This window comes from Mus caroli, chromosome 8 (assembly GCF_900094665.2).
Source record: "Mus caroli chromosome 8, CAROLI_EIJ_v1.1, whole genome shotgun sequence".
NCBI classification, from domain to species: domain Eukaryota; kingdom Metazoa; phylum Chordata; class Mammalia; order Rodentia; family Muridae; genus Mus; species Mus caroli.
Window position 1 is genome coordinate 95136047 of NC_034577.1, and position 10624 is coordinate 95146670.

Below are 10624 nucleotides of genomic sequence, written 5' to 3' on the forward strand. Positions count from 1 at the left end.
GGACTGGAGAGATGGCTCAGTAGGTAAGAGTACATATTACTCTTCCTAAGAACCCAAGCTTGATTGCTAACACCGACAAGCTCACAACCACCTGGAAGTCCAGCTCCTGAGGACCCCACACCTCTAGCTTCTGCCAGCACCTATATGCATATGCACATAACCACCCCTGTACCTACACATACATACTCATAACTTAAAAGAAATCTTTTCTAATGGAGAACCACCCAAACTGCCTCCCTCTGTAGCTAGGAAGGATATAAGCTCTGTGTGTGTGTGTGTGTGTGTGTGTGTGTGTGTGCATGTACGTGCAATGCATTATATATTTATGTAGCAGAAACCAGACATCCCCCTGTGCAGCAGCAATTAAGAAGGGAGTTTATTCTAAAGCTCTGTCAATACACCGTGGGTGTTATTTTTAAGTTCCCTGAAGAAATTGGATCCTTAATTTGTACCCTCACCAAAGCCTGCACCTCATGGTTGGAAACCACGCAACCTCCTAAGTATGCCTGTAATCATATTCCATAGTGGGATATAAACATGACATACTCATCCATATCTGACTGAGAATACTTACAGAAACTACTGTAGGAATGGTGATCTTGTAGCCTTCATTTGTCACCATTTCCATATGGAATCATGACCAGCTTTTTCAAGGTACATCTTCTCTAGGCAAAATCATTGTCCTTGTCATTGGAGTGTGGCTGAGATGCCTGGCCAGGCCCCTGGAGACTTGGGTGAAAGTAGAGATATTTCTGTTACCTACTGACAGTAGTAAGCACTAAGCTGTATCCAACCATCCATGCTGTGCACAAACTCTCCTGTTTCTCATAGCAATGCTAAGATGAAGTGTAGTTATTTGACTGGTCCCATCTTTCAAGTGAGAAAAACTAGGAACAGAAAAGCAGCAGTTTTTGCCTAACCTTACTCAGCCAATCACTGAATGGTCTAGCCTCTTGCCTTCCTAGATTAGATGAAGTAAATTCAAAGTCTTGCTTCCTGCACTGAAAATGATTTCCCCGATGTCTCCAATAATAATAGTAATAATAATAATAACAATAATAATAATCTGGAGAGATAGCTCAGCAACCTAAAGCATATATTGCTCTTACAGAGAACCCAACTGTGGTTCCTAGAACCCACATCAGGCAACTCACAACCTCTTGTAACTCCAATCCCAGAAGATCCAGCACCCATCTTCTAGCCTCTGCAGGCAACTTTGCCCACATGCAGATGCTTGCCACACCCCCCCCACACACACACACAGAAAGATACAGGTTCATAAATATAATTGAAAATAAAAATAAATCTTCCTTAAAACTCAATGCTCACCTCTCCAAAAAGCAAGCCTCAAAGATGATTTGAGCAAGGGCTGGCCTCTGCCAGTGTGGTTCTATAATTCTAGAAATGCAGGACAATCATGAGGCAGAACAATCGTTCAAAAGGGAAGAAAGATACCTCATTCACAACGGAGACAAATAGGAAGAACCATTGCATAGCCTCAGAGGTAAGCAAGCCCTGCTCGGTGCAGGAAGACTCGGAAGAAGAAATATGATTAAATTCTGTGCTTCGAGTCCCACCCCCTTGACTGCAGTGGGTTTTCAAAAGTACTAATATAACCCGGAGAGCCCCCCAAAAGGCAAGTATTACAAACAATGCCACAGTATATAGCAGTTACCAGCAAAGAAGGATCAGTCTCTGTGGACTGTCACGGAAGTGGAAACTTTTATAGGGAATGTAAGTTATGCCCTCCTCTCTTCAGACTCTTGGGTTAGGGAATGGTTACCTATGGGTTTCTTTTAGATGTGACATCCCTCTTTATGGTCACAGAGACCATGTAAACCAGATATAAGACTGCTAAATTTCAAATAAGGAAATGAGTTCAGAAAAAGGCAAATGAGTTGCCTGAGGTAAAAACATGGTCCACACACAGTGATGCCAGGGGCTGACCAGAAGGTCAACGGACAACCTCGAGGCACGTGTTGTGCTCCCTCACCTCAGACAAGCAGCAGGCCACTCTGAAGCAGTTCATCCTCAAACGTGTTTGAGCTTCCCAAGCCACTCAATCCAAACAGCATTTGTGTGGCCAACGTAACCATATAGTCCAAGAGTAATGATAACTATCCACAGAATTGGAGATGGCAATGTATGTCTGTTGACCTAGCATTCTGGAAGTGGAGACAGGAAGATTACACGCTCAATGCCAACCTGGGAATAAATAGTTCTTAGGTTCTATAACAAGATTCTTTCTCAATACAGAAAGACAAATCGGAAGGAAGAATAGAGAGGGGGAGGCAGGGAGAGAGAAAGAGACGCAGGGAGTGAGGTACGGAAGGAGGGAGGGAGGGAGGGAGGCTAGTCTCATTCATGATCTATATACAGTCTCAATACCTCATCCTAGCATCCCCAAAGGTGACTCCTCATAACTCAATCACATCACATTTCCTTCTGCAATTTATATTTCCCATTCAATGTCTTGTTGGAGGGATCGACATCATCCATATTAGTATATGTCATTCAAAGGGCTTCATCCTCATTTGATAGAGCAGATGTTGGCCCCTGAGCCCAAACCCAGCCAGACACCTCTTTGTTTATGAATAAAATTGTTGGACTACCTCCATGGTTGTTCAGTTAAGTATTGCCTATGGCTGCTTTCCCTGCTGCAGTGGTGGAATGGGATAGCTGAGGCAGCAGAGACAGTGTGACCTGCTAAGCCTGTAATATTTACCATCTGGCCTTTGATGTCTACGTTTCCTGACCATCCCCCAGCCCACTACAAAGTACCCCACTGTATCACTCAGATAATTTATCCATTCTTCTGTTGGTGGACATCTGGGTTGCTTCACTTTGATGTTATTTAGACTGTGGTTGGGAATCTTGCACACATCTGTGAATTTATCGAGGGTGTGCATTTAAAGATGTGGAAGCATGTTCAACTTTTTTGGAAATTTAATTTTTTTCTTCCTAATTGGTTTTGCTAGTTTATGCTCCCAACAGCAATGTAAGATAACTATTAATTATCTTCTGTGATATCAAATTCTGAACTACACTTGGTACTGTGCATATGAAATAGAATCTTCTAGTTTTCATTTGCATTTTCTCTAATTGCTAGAGAAAGTAAACCGTTTGTGTTCTTCAGTACCTTGCCCTCTGTACTGGCTGGTTTTGTGAGTCAACTTGACACAAGCTGGAGTTGTCACAGAGAACAGAGCCTCCCTTGAGGAAATGCCTCCATGAGATCCAGCTGTAAGGCATTTTCTCAATTACTGCTTGTGGACGTTGTACATCGTGGTGCGGAGCCTAGTGCGCACCACGATGTACAAAGCCTAGTGCGCACCACGATGTACAACGTCCACAAGCAGTAATTTTTAATATTTTTATTACATATTTTCCTCAATTACATTTCCAATGCTATCCCAAAAGTCCCCCATAGCGCCCCCCACTTCCCTACCCACCCATTCCCATTCTTTTGGCCCTGGCATTCCCCTATATTGGGGCATATAAAGTTTGCAAGTCCAATGGGCCTCTCTTTCCATTGATGGCCGACTAGGTCATCTTTCGACACATATGCAGCTAGAGACAAGAGCTCCGGGGTTCTGGTTAGTACATCATGTTGTTCCAACAATAGGGTTGCAGATCCCTTTAGCTCCTTGGGTACTTTCTCTAGCTTCTCCATTGGGAGCCCTGTGATACATCCAATAGCTGACTGTGAACATCCACTCCTGTGTTTGCTAGGCCCCGGCATCGTCTCACAAGAGACAGCTATATTTGGGCCTCCTGTCTTTTAAAGAAATCTTTTCTTAGCCTTAGAAATGGTCAAGACAAACTCTATGTAGAATAAGAAACTGCATGAGAAACAGTTCAACACCCAAACGCCAATTGCTGGAAAATTATATCAACCAGCTATGATGCATTCAGTGTGAAAAAAAATCACAAAACGACGACACCAGTAACCACAGTAAGACACAATGATGTAGAAGAATCTAAGGATGTCATCTAAAGTAACTCCTAGGAGACTTAACACAGGTCTAAGTAACAGTCTTGGTAGTTAAAAAAAAAAAATAAACAAATCAGTGAAAAAGCATACTGCTTAAGGAAAACCTAATCAGAAGGAAACAACCTAAAAAGAGGACTAACAAGCAAGTGTGTGATTGTGATTCAGAAGGATGCTTTCCACAGGCTGCCGAAGCGAAGGGCGGGATGACTGAGGAAGGGTGATCTCAGACGCAGGCCATTGCCCCAAGGGTTTGATGTTTGCTTTGGGCAGAGGGTTCGTCAATGCATGTTGCCTTTTAAAACAAGGAACTTAAACAACAAATACAAGAAATTCAGGGAAAAAATGAAATTAAGAATTAATGTAATTAATGAAATTACATCTTCCCTAAAGTATTGTGTTTTCGGTAGAATTCTACACTGAGAACTTGGTAAAATCCTCCTCTAAGACTTCACCTAGACTTTTTCAAGCTTTTCATTTTGGTTTGAGGCATTTAATGCACCTGGAGCTGCACATATGGAAGCTGTTGGCTCTCTGATTGTTTTCTACTGTGGGTTATTTATTTATTCCTATGTCATCAGCGTGTCTGCCGGGAGGTTGGTATAAATGTGCCTGGATTCTCTGAATGGTGTGCTATTTATCTATCTGTCCAACGTCACGAAAAAATAGCTCACCAAGTTGTGGTGCCTGGCAGAGAGAATCCCCACCCTCTTCTGCTTTGAGATGCCTTGGGTACTCACAGTCAAATTCCACAAATACCTTGTTGAGATTTTCATTACAGTTATATCGGTTTTATACAGCTAATTTTAGAAGAGCTGGCATCCTTTTGATATTGACTCAACAAGTGCTAGAACATGGCCTATATCTCTGTTCTGTGGTATTTTCTTTAAGGAGAGCAAGATTCCTTCCTAGAACTCAGACAAATTTTTCAATAGATTTATTCCTAAGAACATTAACATTTTGCTGTTATTGTATGAAGTATATTTATGCCTTATTACAAATACATAAAATGTAACTGGGTTTTGCATATTGTTCTTTAGCATTGTTATTTAACTTTTATTTTATTTTATAGAGTGGTGTGTGTGTGTGTGTGTGTGTGCCTCAGAGTACGTGGGAAGATAGAGGACAAGTTTTGAGAGTCGGTTTTCTCAGACCCTCAGTCTTTGTGGCAGGAGATTTTCACGGACGCATCTCTCTTGCCTTATAATGAATTAGAATCAACAAATGAATAAACTTTTCTACTAATTCTAATCACTGTCTTTCTTTGTGTCTCTTGGGGGATTGGGTTGGTTTTGTTTTCATTTGGGTTGTGTGCTTGCTTATTTTGTTTTGTTTTTGTTTTTGTTTGCAACATGGTCCTCACTGTGTAGCTCTGGCGAGTCTGAAACTCATTATGTATACCAGGCTGGCCGCAAAATTGTAGAGGATTTTCTTTCTCCTGTGTTGGCAAAACAGGCATGAACCTGGCCTCTACCTACCCTCTCTTGATTTTCCTATCATGTACAATCAAAATTGCCTATGAAAATGGCAGTTTTGTTTCTTTTCCAAATTCCGTGTCTCCCCTGCTTTGCAGTCTTCAATCAATCGTTGTGTTCACGCAGACTCCTGATATCATGCTGAAAGGAAACGTTCAGAATTAGCATCCCTGGCTCCTTAACCTTAAATGTTTCTCCCCATTAATTAAAAGGGTTTTATAGGGCTTGACGTGTGCACTTGGTCGCTAAGTGTATACAAGTAAAGAAGGTAGCATTTCCATATATCCCAATTCAACAACATCCAGGATGTAAGGACAGTAGCCCAGTATCCCCAAAAAGCCTCTAGTTCCGATGACAAATTGTGTGCTTCTTCAAATAAAGGGGTGACATTTGCCAGTAATTCTAAGGAGACAATTTGATGACTTAAATGTAAGATAAATAAAGAGAACAGTGCTGGTTTCTGTCTACCCAGAGATTCCAGAACATTCTCTGCCTAGCTGGGACACTTCTAGCCACAAGTAACAAAACAATGACTCCCTGTACCTTCTGTCTACAGAGCTGGAGGAGAAATGCTTCAGAGACAGCCCAGTCTGGTCTGATTTGCCCTAAGAGGAGCAAGAAACAAACACAAAATAGAGTAATTATCTCATCAAAATCCAGCACAATTGGCAATCTGAGAATGAAGGCTCCAACAACCTAGACTGTCACATGCTGTATCTTGTCACTTACATCCCCAATATAAACGAAAAGCTGTGAAAACCAGGGGCAAGATAGAAGGGCAATGGATCCATTCTGGCGCTGGGCATGAGTCCCTTATTGAAGACATAAATTATAGCGCTGTCACCATCAGCCGTCCTATTTGCAAATAAATGTTGTCATCTAATTGTACAAGACTTGGGAGATTGTTTAACAAATCTCTCTGAGGAAAGGCTCAGCAGCTGCTAGGATTGCCCAGGCACCTAGATTCTATCTGCCCCATCAGGCTGTCTCTCTGCATGTGACTCTTTTTGTTTGGCAAGACAGACATTCTTAACCCATCTTCTCAACCTTCCTTGGTGATACAGCTACAAAGGCCAGGTGAGTTTCTTGACTTATTCCATTAAAGGATCATTAAGAAGAAGAGGTGGAGAGAGGCATCTTTTGAAAAGCAGCAGGAAAGGGGAGGGCATTCCTCTTTGTTACAGGGTGAGTAGCCAAGCTAGATGACCAAGCCTGGGGCACGTGCACGCACGCGCGCGCGCGCACACACACACACACACACACTCAGCAGGAGGAAATGTACTGAGAAGCCTGAGATCCCTTGATGCCTATAGTGTGGTCTGTGTGTTTTGAACCTGTGGACACCTGTTTGCCACCCACTACAGAGTTCTTGACTCATTCTTCCAAATCCTTGACCTATACATTATCTTTTCCTTCATTCCAATCATCATCATCTCTATATTATCACCACCTCCATCTTCATCTTCTTCATCATCTTCACCACCTATCCTTCTGACTCTGGCTCTGAATGTTTAACATTTAAACATTCTTTTCCCCTCATCCATGACATCAGCAAAGCAATACCACTTTTGAGAGTGTTCTACTCACTAGGCACTGAGTCAGCCACATGATGTAAGGCTGTCTATTCATTTTTATCTCTAGCCCAACTAGAGCTCCTGCACCTTCCTTGGGGCCTTCTCGGAAAGGTCATAATTTACCTCTACTGTAAATTCCCTGTGGAAGTTAGCCTCAGTCTTCATTTTGACAAGATGTGGGAGCACAGAGGAGACCAGCCCCTGGGCATGCCTGTGGGAGATAATCTAGATTAGGCTAGCTTCTGGACATGCCTGAGTTTTTTTTAGCTGAAGTTCCATGCCTATGAACTGCCCAGGCCTCCGTGTGTGTCCCTGTGATGTCATGCAGCTGACATCTCCTGGAATCCATCTTCTGTCCCTTCTAAGTAATTAGCCCCATCTCTTGAGGGTAAGCCACTGTCAGCTGCATCCCAAGTTAAGGTACTCAGGGGCAAGAGACTGAAAAGAAAGCCTCTACAGTCATTGTAGCTGCTTAGCCCAACACCATTGCAGCCATCTTGTTCTTCTATCTTTCTGCCTTCTCGGCTGCCTCTAAGCTCTACTCCAAGGGATGGTGATTCTACTTCCTGGAACTATCAGGGCATTGCCCTGTTTCCGATGATATATTTTCATAGCTTTCTCAAACACACTGCCCTGGTGATAAAGACATGGTTTCACAGTGAGAATTCAGGTAGTACAAGGATGTTGGAAGGGGTGAGGATGGGGGATCCATTTGGCAGTCCCTCCCTGGTCTCTTGCATCAAAGGAGCTCAGATTCAGAGCCTGGGAAACCCAAGCCAACAAGAGTCAATGACAACAAAAAGAAAAGATAATGGCTTTTTACTGGGGGGAGGGGGAGGAAGAACCACAAAGGCAGACTCGACCTGCTTATCTTGCATTCTGGCAGAACTGCAGACCACCAACTCAGACACTTCAAAAAGACCCCTGGCTGCTTCCCCAGCCCCTCGCCGGGGGGTGGGGGGAGTTCCCACCGAGAGACCATCATAATACATCTCCTCATTTTCTCCTGCACTTTTGAAGTCAATGTGTGATCTGGTTAATTAGATGTTAGTGGGGGCCAGGGGGCACTGGAATCCAAACTCAATAAATTTCATTTCTGAAAGACAAAGAGGTCAAGCACATATTAAACTTGAACACACAGGGAGCTCAGCTGGGGCATTTATTCAGCCAGACGCCTTGCCTTGCAGGTTAGACACAGAAAATGCCAGGCAGCTTTCGGATGCTGGCTGGGTGCAAGGACGGTTCCTGGAAGGATGCCCATCTTGAGTTTGTGGGAGAAGAGGGGGTGAGGCAAGCCATTCAAATGTTTGCAACATAAATAGCTTGGTCCCCACAGTCAGAATTTGAAATTTCTGCCAATATCCGACTCCTTTCATGAGACTAGCCGGGTAAACAGACTGGCTCTTCATTTCACCTCCTGCTGGAATCAAATCCAGCAATTCCTCTCTCTCTGGGGGAGCTGGCAATGGCAAGGGCCTCCTGCAAGCCCCTGGAGCTGCTGGACAGAGCTACTTCTCACCTCTATTCTCCCTAGCCTTATCACAGAGCCACAGCCCCAGGCTGGCAACTTCTTTCACCCTTCCTTTTAACCTCCCTATTTCTTTGACCTTAGCCATGAAGAGTATGCACACACCACACCACCCCAGCTTCAGGTTATTGACTCCATAGTTTTAAGAAAACCAAACACATCAGATAGACATGTTATAAGAGAAGAGGGGGGTGGGGTGGGTTGAATGAGAATGGCCCCATGGGCTCATGTGGTCCGCAGTTGGCAGAACTCTTTGGGAAGGATTAGGAGGTATGAACTTGTTAAAGGAGATGTGTCAATGGAGACTGGCTTTGAGATTCTGAAAGTTCATGCCACCATGCCATTCCAAGATGATTTCTTTGCCTCCTACTTGAGGATATGATATAGTCTTCCTGCACTGCTCCAGCACCATGTAACCTGCTGGCACTCTTGATGATCATGAACTCCAACTCTCTGGAGCCATAAGCCTTAATAAGCATTTTCTTTTACAGTTTGCCTTGATTATACCTTCTTATCACAGCAATAGAAAAGAATCGAAGACAGAGACCTTGTCAGCTAGAGTTAAGCCTCATGTAGGTATAGAACCCAATAGTCCAAGGTCAAAGTTTGGTGGCTTTATGTCTCAGCCTCTGGGTCCTTTAAAAAGGACTTTCTGATCTCAGCAGCTGAATAAACACAGCCTATTTAATGTTTCCTATGAATTCACCTAATGTTTGGTCAACCTCAAGACATGGGTGGCTTTTTTTTTTTTTTTTGGCAAGTCCCAATCCAAATATAATCATCATCATCATCATCATCAAAACAAAAACTCAGGGCTCAAAGCTGAGTTTGATTATTGCTGTTGCTGGTATTTTGTTTTATATGGAGATGGGGAGTAGGGGGTGGTACAGGGTGTGTTTGTGTAGTGTCCAAAAGTCAGCCTGGGGTATCATTCATCGGGAGTTGTCCATCTTGGGGCCTGGGGTTCACTGGCTAGGCTAGACAAACTGCCCAGCCAGCACCAAAGAATCTTCCTCTCTCTGCCTACCCAGTGCTTGGATTATAACCACCCTCTACTAGCCTGATATTCAGTGTAATTTCTGAGTGTCAACTCAAGTCCTCACACTTCACTGGCTGAGTCATCTCCCACAGACCTCCCAGGGGTTTTGTTGGTTGGTTCCTTGGTTGGTCAGGTTTTGCCTTTGTCTTTGAGACAAAGTCTTGCTTTGCAAATGCAAGTTGGCTAGAGTTCCTTATATAGTCCTGACAGGCTCTAAACTTAAAATCCTCCTGCCTCAGCCTCCTAAGGGATGGAATTATAGGAGACTGTCCCATGCCTAGATTTCACTGCTAAGTTCTTAAGACTGTGTTTTGAAACATCCTTCCAGCTTTATTGTGCTCTTCTTATTTCCTTCTTTCCTGCAATGAGTTTTGATTGGGAAGCGAAAGTCTCAGGTGTGTGAAGGGTCCCACGTTGAGGAAGCTTCTGATTTAGAACGTGAATTACATTCACAGGCCACCGTTGAGAGTGCATCCCTTATCCAGACACCTAGCTCTCTCACTTGTGATTTGAGCACAGGGCAATTTGAACACTGCTTCATCCTAAGAAACACACCAAGCCACAGCAGAAATCTCTTCAAGCATGGAGAATGTCGTGGAGAGACATTGCCATTTGGATGTCCCTAAAACCCTTGGTTTAAGATTTCTTGTCTGGCAAAAAAAAAAAAAAAAAAAAAAAAAAAAACACATATTCAACTGCATGTCAGGTGGGTGTAGCACCATCTTTAATCTCATTTCTCCTTTCTATTTCTGCAGCATGAAGTCACTGGGCTGTAATTGTTTGCCTCCCTCCACAGTGCTGGGGTTCCCGAATCAAGCCTGTATTGAGGCAGGGTTTTTGTGTGTGTGTGTGTGTGTGTGTGTGTGTGTGTTTTCTTTTTTTTAATTCTAACTCTACCAAGTATGGAAAGAGTTCTGCTGAACTCACAAAGCTGTTTCCAAAGCCTGTATTTCATCACCATCTTTACATATCAGAGACTCAACTCAATATGGGTTCTCTCTAAAAGCTGCTTCTACT